Consider the following 16,528-nt stretch of genomic DNA (forward strand, 5'->3'; position numbering starts at 1 on the left):
TTATGTACCTGTATGAAAGTGCCATAACAAAATCCACTATTATGTACAATTAGTAATTGCCCTAATTTCAATTAGTAATTGTATAAAACATGTTTATAAAGAAAAATGTCTGCAAATAAAAAAAAACTTTTAAAGCTAATCACCATTTTTTTAAACATTGTATTGAATTTTCGTGAATTTTACATCATGCACACAAATCCCACACATCTCCTTGTTTCTTCATACTAGCCTGCTGTTCTTATAACAAGCCTGCCAAAAGAAAAAAACCAAAAACACCAAAAAACAAAAACAAAAGCAAAAGACAAAAATACAAATCATCTTTCCTCAAAAAAAACAAAATGACGAAAAACAATAAATCTTGTTGTGGAAGTTGTAGGGCATGGCAGTGTGTGCCTGGCTATATACCATTTTTCCACACTTCTGTACTTGCAAATGCTCATTGCGTGAGTCATTGGAAGGGCTCCAGGCCCTGACTTCTGCTATATTATCAACACTGGATCCTCAGTCCATGTACAGCTGTGTGGCCTTGATGGTAATAGACCTGGACTACTCTAGGATACTCTGTTATTGCCCTGTGTTGTGGAGATGGACTGGCCTCTTCACATGCTCCAGCAACCAATTGGTGGGGTAGATGCTAGGGTAGGCTATTTTCAAAGCCCTGGGTCTGGGCCTGCTTGGTAGCTAAGATGGTAAGCAAGCAAGTTCTTCTGTACCCACACCAACATGGTAAGGACTCCTGCATTGCTCTGGCTAGGTCACCCAGTACCAGTGCCAGCAAGAGGCAGAGTAAGCTCTTCCACTTTCGTGAACAGGCGACAACTCTCCTGCCTTCCATAGGTAAGAAGAGGTGAATGGAGTGGGTGGGGCATCTGTCCCTCACCCATACCACCACATGGCATTGCTCATTGTGGGGCCAGCTCCCTAACATTCATGCTCTCGAGGCAGGCTCTCCCACACCGCAAGTCAGAATGATGTATCCAGTGCCTTAAATCTGGACTTACACTTTTTGTGACCTGGAAGATGGATCCAAACTCTTTTCTTCCAGTAGATAAATTAGCAGTTTGAATCACTGAGACATGTCTCCAGAACTGAGGTTGTATATTTTTGACATAGCTGTCAAAGATTAGGAGACTATACATGTGGGAGTTTATTTCTGCATGCCTTATTGTATTCCATTGCGGTATATTTATGGGTTCTGTGCCAATACAATAAAGTTGTTTTTTTTGTTATTGATCTATAGCATAATTCTGGATTCAAACATGTCTCTATCCTGTCTCTGTTTATGATATTTCTTTAATATTTCGCATCATTTTTCATCAGAATAAATTTTAATAGTGTTTCTCATGTTTTTTTTTGTAGAATATCATTGGAATTTATATCTAAATTCCAATCATTGCACTTCTTTAGTTAAGATTACTATTCACACTATTAATCCTGCAAATTTATGAGCATAAGGGAGATTTCTATCTTCTTGTGTGATCTTCAATTTCTTTCTTCAATATCTCAAAGATTATATTACAGGTTTTATCATCTCTTTTGTTAGATTTCATTACTAGGTATTTTCATTTTCAACTACTTTGAGTAAGATTTCTTTCTCATTTATAATTTCTTTCCCAGAATGTTCATTATTGCTATAAAGACTAGTGATTTCCATATACAGCTTTTTATATCCTGCCCTTTTACTGAAAGAGTTTGTCAGATCTTACGAGCTTTTTGGTGAGTTCTTCAGAATCTTTGAAGTAAAGGATAATCTCTCAAATAAGGCTAATTTGATTTCCTACTTGTGGTCTTTACTTCTTTTCTTACCTTATTGATGTTGATAAGATTTAAAGCATTGTGTGGAATTAAAGGAGACAGTGTATACATTCCTTATTTTATTCTATTTTACATATTTGGAAATGCTCTCAGCCATCCCATATATGAAGTAATGTTAGACTTGTTTTCATAATATTTATTATATTTGGACGTGTTCACAGATTCAGAGCTTGTATCTGTAAGGGTAGTGGAACTATGTCAAAGAACATTTTTTTTAATCAGTTTAGATGACCATGTGATTTCTCTGATTATCTTATATCTTTTGATTAGTGTGATTATAGATTGCTCCATCTTATTTATCTTTTCCAAAACCAACTCTTTACCTAATTGATTCTATTTATTTTCTTTTATTCTCCATTATGCAACCTTGTTGGATTTTTATTTGTTTGTATTTAGTTTTGGTATATTTTTATTTTCCTCTGGTTTTTCTGAATTTTTTCTCATCTTCATGTGTATCTTCACATTGCATTGTTATTTTACAGCTATTTATTTTATCCACATGAAATCTGTACTTTTTGATCCTGCCTCTTCTTCACTAGATAACACAAAGTTTGCTCCTCATCTGCCACAGTACTGCAGACTTTTTATATTAATATAAACATACATATATATATATATATATATGTAGTAAACTATGTAAACCTAGAATTACTCAGTATCTTAAAACATCTGACAAAATAAAAGTGAATTAATGTGTATCAAATTTTAAGAAGTAATAATTTTGCTCAGCATGACTGAAATTTAAGAAGATTCTAATGTAAAGGATTATTATAGAAGACTGAATTTGCGATCTGAAAAAAAAATCTATCAAATCATGAGTTGTATGATGCAAACGAGCAATTTCTAGCCATCTTTTCAAAAGGTATTTTCATTATTTCTTTTTTTGTCCAACATAATATTTTTATTAAATAATTCTGAATTTCATGAAATGAACCCCAATCATGCTAGATTTGTGTTCCTCCCAGGTCTAGCACCTACCCTTGTGCCCTATCCCTTCTCCTCTCCCTCCAATACACCAAATTCAATATACTCATAGAAGCATAGTGAAACTCCCAGTAGTCACGTGCATAATGAAAAATGAGTACCCACTCGCATTGTCAGAAGCCATCAACTGTGGAGTGCTACATTTCAGCATTTTTATCACAATGTTTTAAAGTCTGTCTTCAGCAGATTCCTTTATGGACTGTTTTGTTTTTCCTTTTCTTTTATTTGGGGCTTGGGTGGGTATGTGGAGAGGTTGTCACAGAAGACTTCAGTGTCTCCCATACTCAGTATGAGTCTGGAGTTTATCACAGACATCACTGCTTCCTTTCCCATATCAGTCAGCAGCAGCATGGATTCTTCCATACCAGGGTTTCTAGTAGCAGAGTGGACTACGGCTGGATAATTGATCACAGCATGAAAGCTGAGATTTTGTTTTTTACTAAAAAAGACCTGTTTGTAGTTTTTGTGTGACTTAGCACATAGGGTTAATACCTCTGGAAGGAATACAGGCACACCCTTAAAACATACCTTTAATTCCAAACCAATAAAGATATACCAAGTTTGTAGAAGTAAGGACTATTTTTAAAAGTGATCTCTAATTGAATGGCAGACAGAGGGAAGAATCCAAGAAAGATTTGACAGATTAGGATATAACCAATTGTCAGGAGAAGAGAGAGGAAAAAGAAGCTACTTAAGAGGGCGATAGGGAGAGGAGGGAGGCACTTTTACTGTGACAGTTATAGAGAGACAAGATATATAGAGAGAACAAGCTAGACACTCGTAAAATGAGATTGAGTCAGAGAAAGAGATTGAGCCACAAGATTAAAACAAATTGCCAGAGTTAGTTTTGAGGGCAAGAAGTCCAATTCAGGAAAGAGAGAGAGAGAGAGAGAGAAAGAGAGAGAGAGAGAGAGAGAGAGAGAGAGAGAGAGACAGAGACAGAGACAGAGACAGAGACACAGAGAGATAGAGAGAGACAGACAGACAGAGAGACAGACAGAGACAGAGAGAGAAACAGAGACAGATAGAAACAAATAGAGAGAGACAGAGAGAGAAAGAGAGAGAGATTGAGAGAGACAGAAAGAACCTGGGCCTGTCATAGACTTTTGAAATCTACCAGTTTTGGGAAACACCAGTGAGAGATTTCTTCCAAGACCAGACCTCCTATTTAATCCTCTAACATCTAGTCATTTCCCCTACTATGGCCAATTTCTTGCATTGGCTATATGACCAAATATTCTTGCATGTGTGCCTTCCACTGTAGTGTGGCCTAAGTGTCAGGGTCCATACACTTCGAAAATGCTGTCACCTCCTTTCCTAACAGCTAAGATATTTCAATAGCTCTGATTTTAGTGTGGAACTTCTTTCTCCAAATGCCCTCTATTCTGGGATTTGGTCTGTTTACAGTTTTCACATGTCTGTGAATATTATTACACTGGAACATGTGCAAAGCTACATGCCTATATCTAGAAGATGTGTTTTCCTTTGTAGAGATCCATTGCCTCTGATTTTATTCCCTTTGACTCTACTGTACACCACGATGATGCCTGAACTTGGGAGGAAGGAGAGTAGTATAATGTTTCTGTTAGGGCCTAGCATTCTCCAGTCTCTTATTCTTTGCATCTTGGCCAATTGTGGATCTTTGTGATCAACATTTACCTCAAATACAAACTTCTTTGATGAATACTCTGAGATATCTTGCTTTACAGGTATAATAAAAAATTTATTAGGAGCCAGGCAGTGGTAGTGCATGCCTTTAATTCCAGCACTTTGGAGTGAGAGACAGGCAGATTTCTGAGTTTGAAGCCAGCTTGGTCTACAGAGTGAGTTCCAGGACAGCCAGGGCTACACAGAGAAACCTTGTCTTTAAAAACCAAAAACCAAAAACCAACCAAAAAAGAAAAAGGTATTAAGAGCTGGATTAATGTTATATCTCATTAGGAAAACAATAGTAGTAGGTTTCCAATAGGGTCTAGTATCATCTAGCCATAAGTTCTTGGCTTGATAATGGTGCCATGATGCATCTCAGATCATGGACAAAGACTTATATTGAATAGAAATTGTAAAACCAGAAAAAGTAGACTTGGAAACAAACAATAGTGAAAAAATGGGGAAGAAATCTCAGCAAAATTAATAAGCCAGTTTATCAAAGTTGTATCATCATTAGCTACAGAACCATGAACTTGTACTTTGATAAGCTCCATTGTAAGTAATGAAGATTTTGTGATCCCTTCCTGTAATATTTAATGATTTCCTCAGTTGTTGAAAAAGAATAATACTATAGGGAAGATCAGTTGAGTTGAGAGGCCAAACTTACTCCATCTTCAGATTGTCCTCCATTTTTAAAGAAAAAGACCCTGAGAATTTGACCTGCAGCTGATCGCAAGCTGCACTCATGTACCAAGAAGGACCCCATGGCTTTTCTTTGCTACATACCTCAGAATTACTCCCTAGCTACTTCTTAGCAACAGTTAATCAAAGACTAGTCTGACTGTTTTAGGTGTACTTTCAGACCATTTGTGGTTGTTCAGTCTTGCTTCCGAGTACCCACCTGTGGGATTACAATAGTCATTCAATTAGATGCTTGCCAGGATGATCAGAGATGAGTAAGCCCAAGCTCCAGTTTGTAATGAAGAGACCCTAATATGATTACATCAGAGTCATCTACTGGCTGGTATTTTGGGCTCACAAAAGAAGCACAACAGAATGTCTAGAATTTGAATTTAGGGAAGCTGAATGCAAGACACCAAAACATAAAACATAACCACATTTTAGAGCCTATTGTGACAAAGGATGATAAAATCAGAAGGTAGTGTTTTAGTGACTAAATCTAGAAACAACAACAACAACAACAACAACAACAAAAACCCTTCAAATCAAACAACAGAAAAGATGCCCATGCCTGCATGCAGTGATTATAATTTCACCATGGTCTTTCAAATTTTCTTAAATCACAAAACTATTCATATTAATAACTTTATATGATTTAAAATTATAGCATCTATCAAATCTACAAAGTAACATAATGGACCTGGATGTATGGAAAATAAGCGAAAAGGACTGTGAGGCAGGAAAAAATTTACAAATTTAATATTACTATTTAAAGTAAATAATTTAGACATTAAATATGTATACAAAAATAACTTGTATGACAATTAATTTTATATTCAAAAGCAGTTGAATATACTGAAATTAGTAAAGCCTTAAAATGAAATGAAATTATTGGTAACCTGTTACTATCATTGAGATGTGCAAAATTTTTAATGTAATAACCTACAAACTAAAAAATAAAGGCACTTGTTATCATATAATAATTGTAAGTGCTTTGTTGATTATATAAATTAATATTGATTGTATTTGGACTTTTCTAAACCAAGCCTGATATACATGCTTTCCCATTTTACTGACACTATGATATGAATAATCTTTTGAAATAAATCTTCATTCTTTAAGTGTTCTATTCCCACAATGCTGGCATGTAATGTGATCAGAAGACTTCTGAGGCTGTTATTTTAAAACTATGGAAGCTTGGGGAAAATGACAATTAGTGAAATCATATTTCATGCCACCATTCAGAGATGGTTTATAATGTTACAGTATCTTTGGAAGTACACATAAACAAACCTGGTATTAACCAAATGTACCTTTGGATATGGTATGGCTTCTAAATCTGTACTGATGTCATTACAATAAAACTAAAGACAACTTTAAGTTAATACAAGATTGAATAGCACATCAAAATTAATGTAACATTCTATATACTTATAAATGACTCTATTTTGTGGGGCTTTTATTACAAGGCAGTGTGATTACAAGGCAGTGTGATAAAAATGGATTATTCATATTATATAACATGAGGTATTTTCAAAAAAACTTAAGGTACTTGGGATGCCTATTAATCAAAATTCAATTTTAAGGAATAAATTCCCTCATAAAATATTTTAATAAAATACCTCTAATATTCTTAGTTGTTTCAGTACTCTTGGAGTACATGAATAAAGGATGTATTTAATTAATTAACAATTGTTTATGGTTATACACATTTCCATTTTCTTAACCAGAAAATGCTCATCCTTTTATATAAAAAAATGACTGTTAGGCAAAGAGTGGTTAAAATTTTAATGTTTGTAATTTAAATACTGTATTATAAAATATTTTTGTTTTAATATTTATAACATGACTCATGCAAGTTTTACACTAATTGATGCAGGCTAGCTTTCAGGTACTGTAAAGACAGAAACAATTTTTATTATACTATAACATAGTAATATATTCCAAGGTGATGAATTAAAATCTTATTTCATATCTGATTAATTTCTTAAAACTACATAGTAGATAATAAAATTGCATGAATTCATAATAATAATTCAGTGTTAACTAAGAGAATTCTTTCATAGCTCTTTATTCTTCAGCTTGGAAGTGTCATTGATGGAAACCTTTACCTAGAGTCAGGGATCAGCAGAGCTCATACACACCAATACCCAGGGGACTAGTTCATATTTGATATTTGTTAATTGCTCATCATCTCAAAGATTTTATGTTTTTCATTTGATAGGTTTTCATGCATCCTAAAAGGCAGATATATGTAATATTTCAAAGTGTTCTTATTTTATATCTCATCAGTTTTCTCTTCTACTGAGTACCTTTTTTACTAAATGAAGAAATTTTTTCTCCTACTTGTCTCATGGTCTAATACATGGTTATATTCAGATTGTATGATGGGATTAGCCTCTGTTCCCTAAAAGAAGTTCTTACTGCTAAAGACACACACACACACACACATGCACACACAAAGCACACACACAAAGAAACACACACACTGCTACACAGTCCACACAAAATGAGAGAAAGACAAAAGGACAGATCCAGAGAAACAGAAAGAAAGATACACACACACAGAGGAGTCTCTTTATAGATGTAATTAAAGACTACATCATATTAATTTCTCATGTTTTAAAATGTTACATTGAATACATTTTAATTTTCTGTGTATGTGTGTGCTGATATGTCGTTATGTGCACATGGGAAGTCTATGTTTCTGCCTGTATTGGGAAGCCAGAGCTGAGGTTAACTGTTATTGATCTCCACTTGATTCCACAGGTCTTTTGCTGATACTGGAACTTGACTTGCAGGATGCCCCAAGGATCTTCCCCTCTTTTCCTATCACAAAGGAGCTGTAGACAGGTGTATCCTTTATGTTGGTTTCAAAAACTTGAGCTCAGATTATCATGAATGTGTAACAAACATTCATACTCCCTAAGCTATCTCTTCACTTACGATAAAAGCCCATTACTAGCAATTTAGAGAATAAGTTAAGTTATCAAAGTTTCAGGAGTTTTTTAGCTTGAATTTAGTTGAGTAAATATGTTTGAAATACTGTCTGGCTAAAACATTTCTAAAGTTGTGTTTGAGAGTCTTCTTCCCCTTTTTCCAAGAAAGTCTTATCAAGTCACAGTGACTTAAGACTCTTTATATTGCCCATATTATTGCTGACTATAATATGCTTCACTTACTTATAGTATTCCTGGAAATTACGTATATTAGTTCTTTCTATGACTCAGATACTGCATGTGGTGGTTTTAGAAAGTAGTACTTCATAATTGCAGGCTTAGCACCTTTTCTTCTGGAGTGTATGGCCTCAATGTGAATGCATATGTGATTGTGAGTGGTTTTGGTCTTCAACAAAATAGGCCCACCCTCAACCCCTGCAATATAAACAAGGGCTATATTGGTAATCTATATTGTTTTGGGAGTCATTTTGTCTACCATGACCATCCATTCTGTAAAAGTAACTTTTATTCACCTGATGTAATTCACCTCAGAGGTTTGCTCTTGAATAAGCTCACGTTTTCTTGTTCTTTCTGAGCTCTGGGTGGGTAATTCAACTCAGCTGTTGTGGCTCAAACCTCATCTCCAAGCTGATTGTTTCAAACTTTTTTTTCTCAGTTTCTGACAGAATTGCTCTGCTTGCCTTCAAACTATCTCTTGCAATCTTTTCTCATCTTCTGGCTTCTATTCATTTGCTGTCTCATTCTGTCATTACCTACAATCTGTCCCTGTAAAACTATCCAGTCTTGTAAAATCTTTCTCTCTCTCTCTCTCTCTCTCTCTCTCTCTATCTATCTATCTATCTCTCTCTCTCTCTCTCTCTCTCACCTTTCCCCCCATCCTCCCTCCCTCTCTCTGTCTCTCTTTCTGTGTGCGTGTGCGTGTGCGTGTGTGTGTGTGTGTGCGTGCTTATGCATGCCTGCACTCCTCTCTTAAGTTGCCTCTCCCTCTCTGTTCTCATATGAGTTGAACATATCCTATTTCTGATTCATTCTATCAATTTTTTATCTGATTCATCACTTTGTAAGCCCCAAAATTAGAGGTGACTTTGAAACATGGCTGCTTCCTCTTATAAACTAACCTTACTTTCATTTGTTTTGGATTAACAGTTTGTTACTAAGAGCATATCATTATTCAATCCAGATCACATTGTAATTCAGAGCATGTATGCATTTAAGCAAGATCACATAGCACTAGGTAATTGGATGTGATCCCCTTCCAGAGCAGCCCTGTAGCTGGATTAAAGTTACTTTATAGACTCAGAAATGTTTCTCATGTTTGCTACTGAAGTATTTGTTAGTAGATTTTGTAGGGAACAGTATGAGACAAAGTGGCTTAACTTCCTTCAAAATATGTATATATGTATGTATATATGCATCTATATATGTATGTTTGTATATATGATGCATACATTAAATACTTTATTTGAGATTTTATAAAAAAATTGTTTAATTTGACCCTCATTCCTTCTTCTCCTCTACCTTTTTGTTTAGGAATTTTTATACTGTCCCTTATTTTACAGCTCAAAGTTTCCAACCATGTTTTACTTTTATACTAAAATTTTATTCATGCATGATTTACAGAAATGTATAGTAAGGATATTCTTATACATTTGTGCTCTACCACTTTGTAGTCTGCTATTTTACTTCAGCTTCACTGTACAGTCATATTTTTATAGCAGCATAATAATTTTCCCGATCCAACTTGTATCAAAGCTGTATTTACATGATGGATGTCTTATGTGTCAACAACTTCATCATTTTAGCACACAAGTATTTGCCTGAAAATGCTGGTGACTAAAGAGATAGCAGTCATTCCTTTTCAATGCTTTTTCACACCACATTTACAAAATAACCATTCTTTAGGAACACAAATCTCTTCTTAATAAAATAGCTTTATATTTTTAAAAGAAGAAAATCATCTAGAACAATTGCTTAATCCTGGATATATATTTTCCTTTTGTCCATGGAAATTGGTACATTGCAATTTTAATCAGTTCATTAGTTTTTGGAGACGCTTTCCCCAGTCATATACTCTCCCACATACTCTTATTCCTACCTACATATCATACATTACTACATTTATACATAAATATTTTAATTAATATTTTAATACAATTATTTTTTTGATATTTATCTTTTGTTAAAGAGTAAATAGTTATTATTAAAATGAGATTTAAATAGTAAAAGAATTGATAGTCTATGGCAATGTACCATTTACTACAGATCAAACAGGGTCTGAAAAGCCAATAACAGAGTGTACACACATGATCAGCCAATGCATCATGATAAAGTGGGCTCTAACTTGTCTTCATTTTATTGTTGTATAAATCACCATGGCCAAAGGAAATTACAGAAGAGTTTACTTGGGGATTACATTTTCAGAGGACTAGAACCCATGATAATCATAGCAAGGAATATAGCAGCAGCAGCATTAAGGTATGATGTGGTAGCAGGGTCTGAGACTTATGCCTTGAGACTCAACTATAAAGCAGAGAGACAGAAAATAGGAATGATATGGCATGGACTATCCTTAGTAAAATACCTCCTATCAAAACACAACACTTCCTAATCCTTCCTAAACACTAGCATGAAATGGGCATCAAGTATTTGAATATATAAGTCTATGGGGGGCATTCTTATTCAAAACATCACATAATTCTAGAATTCTCATGAAAAAATAACTACGAAAGGACTGGAAGACAAAGAAATGTTACCATGCTGTGAGAGATATATTTCATTGAAAGATGAAGAAGGAAGTTCTATCCCCAGGGGAATAGTGAATGTGCAGGGTTTAGTAATATGTGAATGAGCTGGTGAAAGAGAGTCTAATATCCCAATATAATATACCACTATCTTTGTTTCATAGACTCAAACCCTAAAATGGCAGATTCTGATACTTCTATGACAAATAGCAATGAGGATGATAATTAAATAATTGATGAGCTGACAATAGTTACTGTCAGATGTAGTATCTTACAATTTTTAGTAATATCAAGGTCCAAGTGATGATCAACAAGCCTTATTGCAAAGAATTTTGTATTCTAAAGTCAATACAGAAATCTAAAAAGCAAAAAATGTAGAAATTATTGCAGAGAAAAAAATCAGAATCTGAGGACAATCATTTAGATGAAGATTTATGACTTCTTTCTTAGTTTTAATAAATTGAAGAGGTGACTCTATCTCTAGAAAGAAGGATGCTGAAAGCCCAAATAAATAGATTATTCTTGCAGGGTGTAGGCAGGAATCAGTCAAATAAGAAAAGCCTCATGACAATATATATAGGAGACTTACACCAGGTGAAAGGTAATAACCAAAAATATTTTTTAATTGGATACTTTAGTTATTTACATTTCAAATGCTATGCCCTTTCCTGATTATCTCCCCTCAGAAATCCCTATCCCATCCGCCATCCCCTGTTTCTCTGAAGGTGTGCTCCCACCCACCCACCAACTCCTGTCTGCCCAAACTTGAATTCCCCTACACTGGAGCATAGAGCCTTTTACAGGACCAAAGGCCTCTTCTCCTATTGATGCTCTAAAAGATCATCCTCTGCTACATATAAGGCTGGAGGCATGGGTCCCTCCATGTGTACTTCTTGGTTGGTGGTTTAGACCCTGGAAGCTCAGGTTGGTTGATATTGTGGTTCTTCCTATGGGGTTGCAAACTCCTTCAGCTCTTTCAGTCCTTTCTCTAACTCCTCCATTGCGGACTAAGTGATCAGTTCAACGGTTGGCTGCAGTCATCCTCTGTATATGTCAGGCTCTGACAGAGCTTCTCAGGATACAACTATGTCAGGCTCCTATCAGCATTTACTTCTTGGTATACACAATAATGTCTGGCTTTGGTGACTATATATGGCATGGTTTCCCAGGTGGAGCAGTCTCTGGATGGCCTTTCCTCTAGTCTCTGCTCCACACGTTGTCTTCGTATTTGCTCCCATGAGTATTTTCTTACTCCTTCTAAGAAGGACCAAAGTACCAATGCTTTGTTCTTCCTTCTTCTTGAGCTTCATGTGGACTGTGAATTGTATCTTGAATAATCCAAGTTTTGGGGCTAATATCCACTTATCAGTGAGTGCATACCATGTGTGTGTGTGTGTGTGTGTGTGTGTGAGGTTTTTTTTTTTGTTGTTGTTGTTGTTGTTGGTTTTGTGACTGGGTTGCCTCAATCAGGATGATATTTTTCTAGTTCCATCCATTTGACTAAGAAGTTCATGAATTCATTGTTATAAAGCTGAGTAGTACTCCATTTTGTAAATGTACCACATTTTCTGTATCCATTCCTCTCTTGAAGGCCATCTGGTTTCCTTTCAGCTTCTTGCTATTACAAATAAGGCTGCTATGAACATAGTGGAACAAGTGTTGTTGTTATATTTTGGAGCACCTTTTGGGTACATGCCCAGGAATGATATAGTTCGGTCCTTAGGTAATACTATTTCCACGTTTCTGAGGAACTACCAGACTGATTTCCAGACTGGTTGTACCAGCTTGCAATCCCACCAACAATGGAGGTATCTTCTCCTTTTTCTATATCCTTGATATCATCTGCTTTCACCTGAGTTTTTGATCTGACTGGTATGAGGTGGAATCTCAGGGTCGTTTTGATTTGCATTTCCATGATGATTAAGGATGTTGAATATTTCTTTAGGTGCTTCTCAGCCATTCGATATTCTTCAGTTGGAAATTTTTTTGTTTAGCTCTGTACCACATTTTAAATAGGATTATTTGGTTCTCTGGAGTCTATCTTCTTGAGTTCTTTACATATATTGGATATTAGCTCTATATCTGATTTAAGATTGGTAAAGATCTTTTCCCAATCTATTGATTGCTGTTTTGTTACATTGACAGTATCCTTTGCCTTACAGAAGCTTAGCAATTTTATGAGGTCTCATTTGTCAATTCTTGATCTTAGAGCATAAGCCATTAGTGTTCTGTTCAGGAACTTTCCCCCTATATCCGTGTATTCGAGGCTCTTCCCCACTTTCTTTTCTGTTACTTTCAGTATATCTGATTTTATATGGAGGTCCTTGATTCACTTGGACTTGAGCTTTGTACAAGGACATAAGAACGGATCACTAAGACTCAAGTGAAAGTGTCTAGTAGTCACTCATACTCTGTACATTACTATAGTCATGACCCTTCTGTAGTATAATAGAATATAGAATAATAATAAACCACAGCTTGGGCAAGCATATCTTATATTGCATTATAACCTCTGAACAAAAATTGTCTTTCTGGATCCTAAAATATAGAATAGGAATTGATGTAATCATGTGTTTGTGGATGAAAAACTTCAGATTAAAGAACACATTAAAACTAGATTTCTACAGCTAAGATAATAACAAGTAATATCATTTTCTGGGGACTCAGAAAGATGAGAACTATTTTAAAGATATAATGGATGGTGAAATGATTGTCAGTCTTCCACATCTACATTTAAATTTGTGTTTATACTAATCAAAAAGAGAAGTGTTTTAAGTAAATAATAAATCAGTGAAAATACAACCAAATATTCAATTGTAACTATTTGCTAGAAATTTGATATTTAACTATTGATTTAATAAATTCATTATTTTCTTACTGCATCAAAAAATAACAAAAGAAGCATTCATATTTTCAGTTGAAACATTAATGAACATTCCCAGGGAAATACTGCAACTATAATTGCAGATCACAGATTAGATCGTCAATGATGTAGAGAAATTATAAAGCTGCAGGTCTGGAGCCTTCTTTAGCTTTATAGTCATTTATTGCACATCTCTGTTTGTTACCACCTATACGTGTGGTTATTAAATAAAATTTTATAATGCATTAACAGACACTCAAGTTAACCAAGTGAAGATCTAATATTTATTACATCAAATTTCAGGTAAATTTAATCTGTGTTCCTGAGCCATATTCACTCGTAAGAGCTATGGAATAAACTCTTATCCTCTTTTAGGTGAGAGTAGTGTATTTGCATTAGCAGCATGAGTGTTTACATTATCTTAGTTTGATAGTTAGCTGAATATCCTGCTTTCTGTTAAAGTAGAATCCTAAAACTCCTGAGTAACTTGCACATACGGCCCTGTATCAAGCCTATTCATTACACCAGTGCTAGAACCTTTGTTAATTATCACGGTTATGGTATAATACTCACACGGGGAGGTTCGTTAAGAATGCCTATGTTAAAGGTAGTACATAAAGCCTATGGGTATTTGGAGTCTTTACATGAAAAAAACTGCTAAAGAAATATTTGACTATATCTGTAATTATACCTCATATTCAAAATAAATGCCTGGTCACTCTATTGGTACTTCCTAGACATAGAAAAGAAAGAACTATACCTCAATTCACAGTAATGACTGATAGATATTTCCATATGACCATATTAATATGCAAACAGTTAATTTTACATTTCAGTTCATTTAATAGATACAAATAAAAATTTCATAGTCACTCTATAAGCATTTATAAAGCAGAGATTTTGAAAGTCAGTAAGTAAGCAAAATCTTTGGTCATGAAAGCTATCTTTGTATTTTGTAATAAATGCTGAATCAGATCTAAATATGTGGCATTCAAAGATAAAAGGCAAATATCCTGAATGCCATTGGGTAAATATATTGAAGATAAAATGTAGCATGATGCAGCCAATGTGTTTTGTGAGAAGAATATATTGAAGTTGATATGAAGATGATAAACTGTCTATCATGTGTCATTGCCTCTGAAAAGATTTTCTCCATAGAAAAGACACTGAAAAATTAAGAATACAGATCTCCCAAGATGCTGATTTCAATAAGACTCTAGTAGTAACCATATCATAGCTTGCATGAAATATTATAACAAAATGTCCATGGAAATGAATGTTGGCTAGTGATGCTATTTTACAGTTATCAAATACAATTCTTCCTACCAACAATAAACAACAATAACAAATAGCTCAAATTGCAGTTTCCCTAAAGACAAGCCACTATCTGTGCCTGGCGCATATTTTGCTACTTTCTAATAAAGGGAATTTGGAAGTTTATTCTTACATACATACAAATATATTACCAGTGTGAAATTGTTGGTTGTTTTCTAAAGTATATTATTTGACAGTTTTTCAGTTCAAAAGTTTTGTGGAACATTTGATATATCAACAATGTAAAGTACAGAGTCTCACATCAAACATTGTAACCATTTAAAATATACAAATCAGTGACACATACCTTTTAGGTCAAAACTTGCAAGGCAGATGTACGTGGATCTCTTCCTGTCTGAGGCCAGTCTGGGATATTAGACAGACACTATACGTAGTGAAGCCTTCACTCCTAGTGAACTATGAAGTATGCTCAAAAAACGGTTCCCAAATACCTTAATTGTATGACACAGGAATTTCTTATATCCAAAGGAAATGCCCTTTTGTTGGAAGATATATTGGATGATTGCCCATATCTTCTTCTACCTGGTCACTTTGGACTTTTAATACCTAGAGTCAGGACCAGAAAACGAGATCACTTGTTTTTTGCAGTTACTGTTGACAAAAGACAATGATAAGCTAGTGTGCTTGTTACTCAATAAAGGTAAAACAGCATTTACAGGAGTTGACTTGAAACTTTTTAAGACTCCATGGTCCAAATGGAAATATTATTTAGAGAATATACTTAGAGAATTTATTTACAGAATGGTAATGTAGTCAGAGAATCCCAGTTCATGGTTACCAGTGTCTCAGTCAACTTGGAACTGAAGTTCTATATCATATCAATAGATGTTTCATCAAAGTCAGAGAACAATAATCACATTGAAGAAAAGCTTTAGAATGTAGTTCGGATGAGGATCATCAGTATCAAACAAGATACAAGAGACAAATTGCATCTTTATGTCTTGAAGTTCATGGTCTCCTTCTAAGTTTTATATCAAGAAAATATTTCATTAGAAGATGCTCCCAAGAATAGGCACAAAATTAGATTAATGTAATGCAACTGCTAGAAGGAGATCACTATGGAAGTTGTGCTTCCCAGATCCATTGTCAAGAGAAGATATGCAACTTAGCTAGAGATTGTCATAAATTGTGACAAACAGCTTCTTCAAATTGTATCCTTCCTATAATCACCAGCCTTGAGCAAAGTCACCCTTTCTTAGGAATTTGAACAGCTAGCACTTAAGCAGTTTGAGGAGTAAAGATCTGGTTGTGTCAGTTCCAGAAATAAAAACATGGCCTATAGACCAGATGAAAGAACTCTCAACACCTTCTACAGCACCATGTATGCCTGTATGCTGCCATGATTCCTGCCATAATGATAATGGACTAAATATCTGAACTGTAAGCCAGCCTCAATTAAGTGGTTTCCTGCATAAGAAAAACAAAACAAAACAAAACAAAACAAAACAAAACACTGATGGAAACTTTTCTGTTTTGAGTATCTCATGCAAGTTATCAAG

The 16,528-nt window shown here is 34.7% G+C and overlaps 1 long non-coding RNA gene across 1 annotated transcript; it reads left to right on the forward strand.

The window, feature by feature from the left end:
- The first annotated feature begins 7,889 nt into the window (after positions 1 to 7,889).
- LOC116086481 lies at positions 7,890 to 15,689 on the forward strand. Its single transcript, XR_004116943.1, has 2 exons — positions 7,890 to 7,985; positions 15,479 to 15,689. It is a non-coding gene; the product is annotated as an uncharacterized LOC116086481 (long non-coding RNA).
- Positions 15,690 to 16,528: the final 839 nt, after the last annotated feature.

Source organism: Mastomys coucha, unplaced genomic scaffold, assembly GCF_008632895.1.
Source record: "Mastomys coucha isolate ucsf_1 unplaced genomic scaffold, UCSF_Mcou_1 pScaffold12, whole genome shotgun sequence".
Lineage (NCBI taxonomy): Eukaryota > Metazoa > Chordata > Mammalia > Rodentia > Muridae > Mastomys > Mastomys coucha.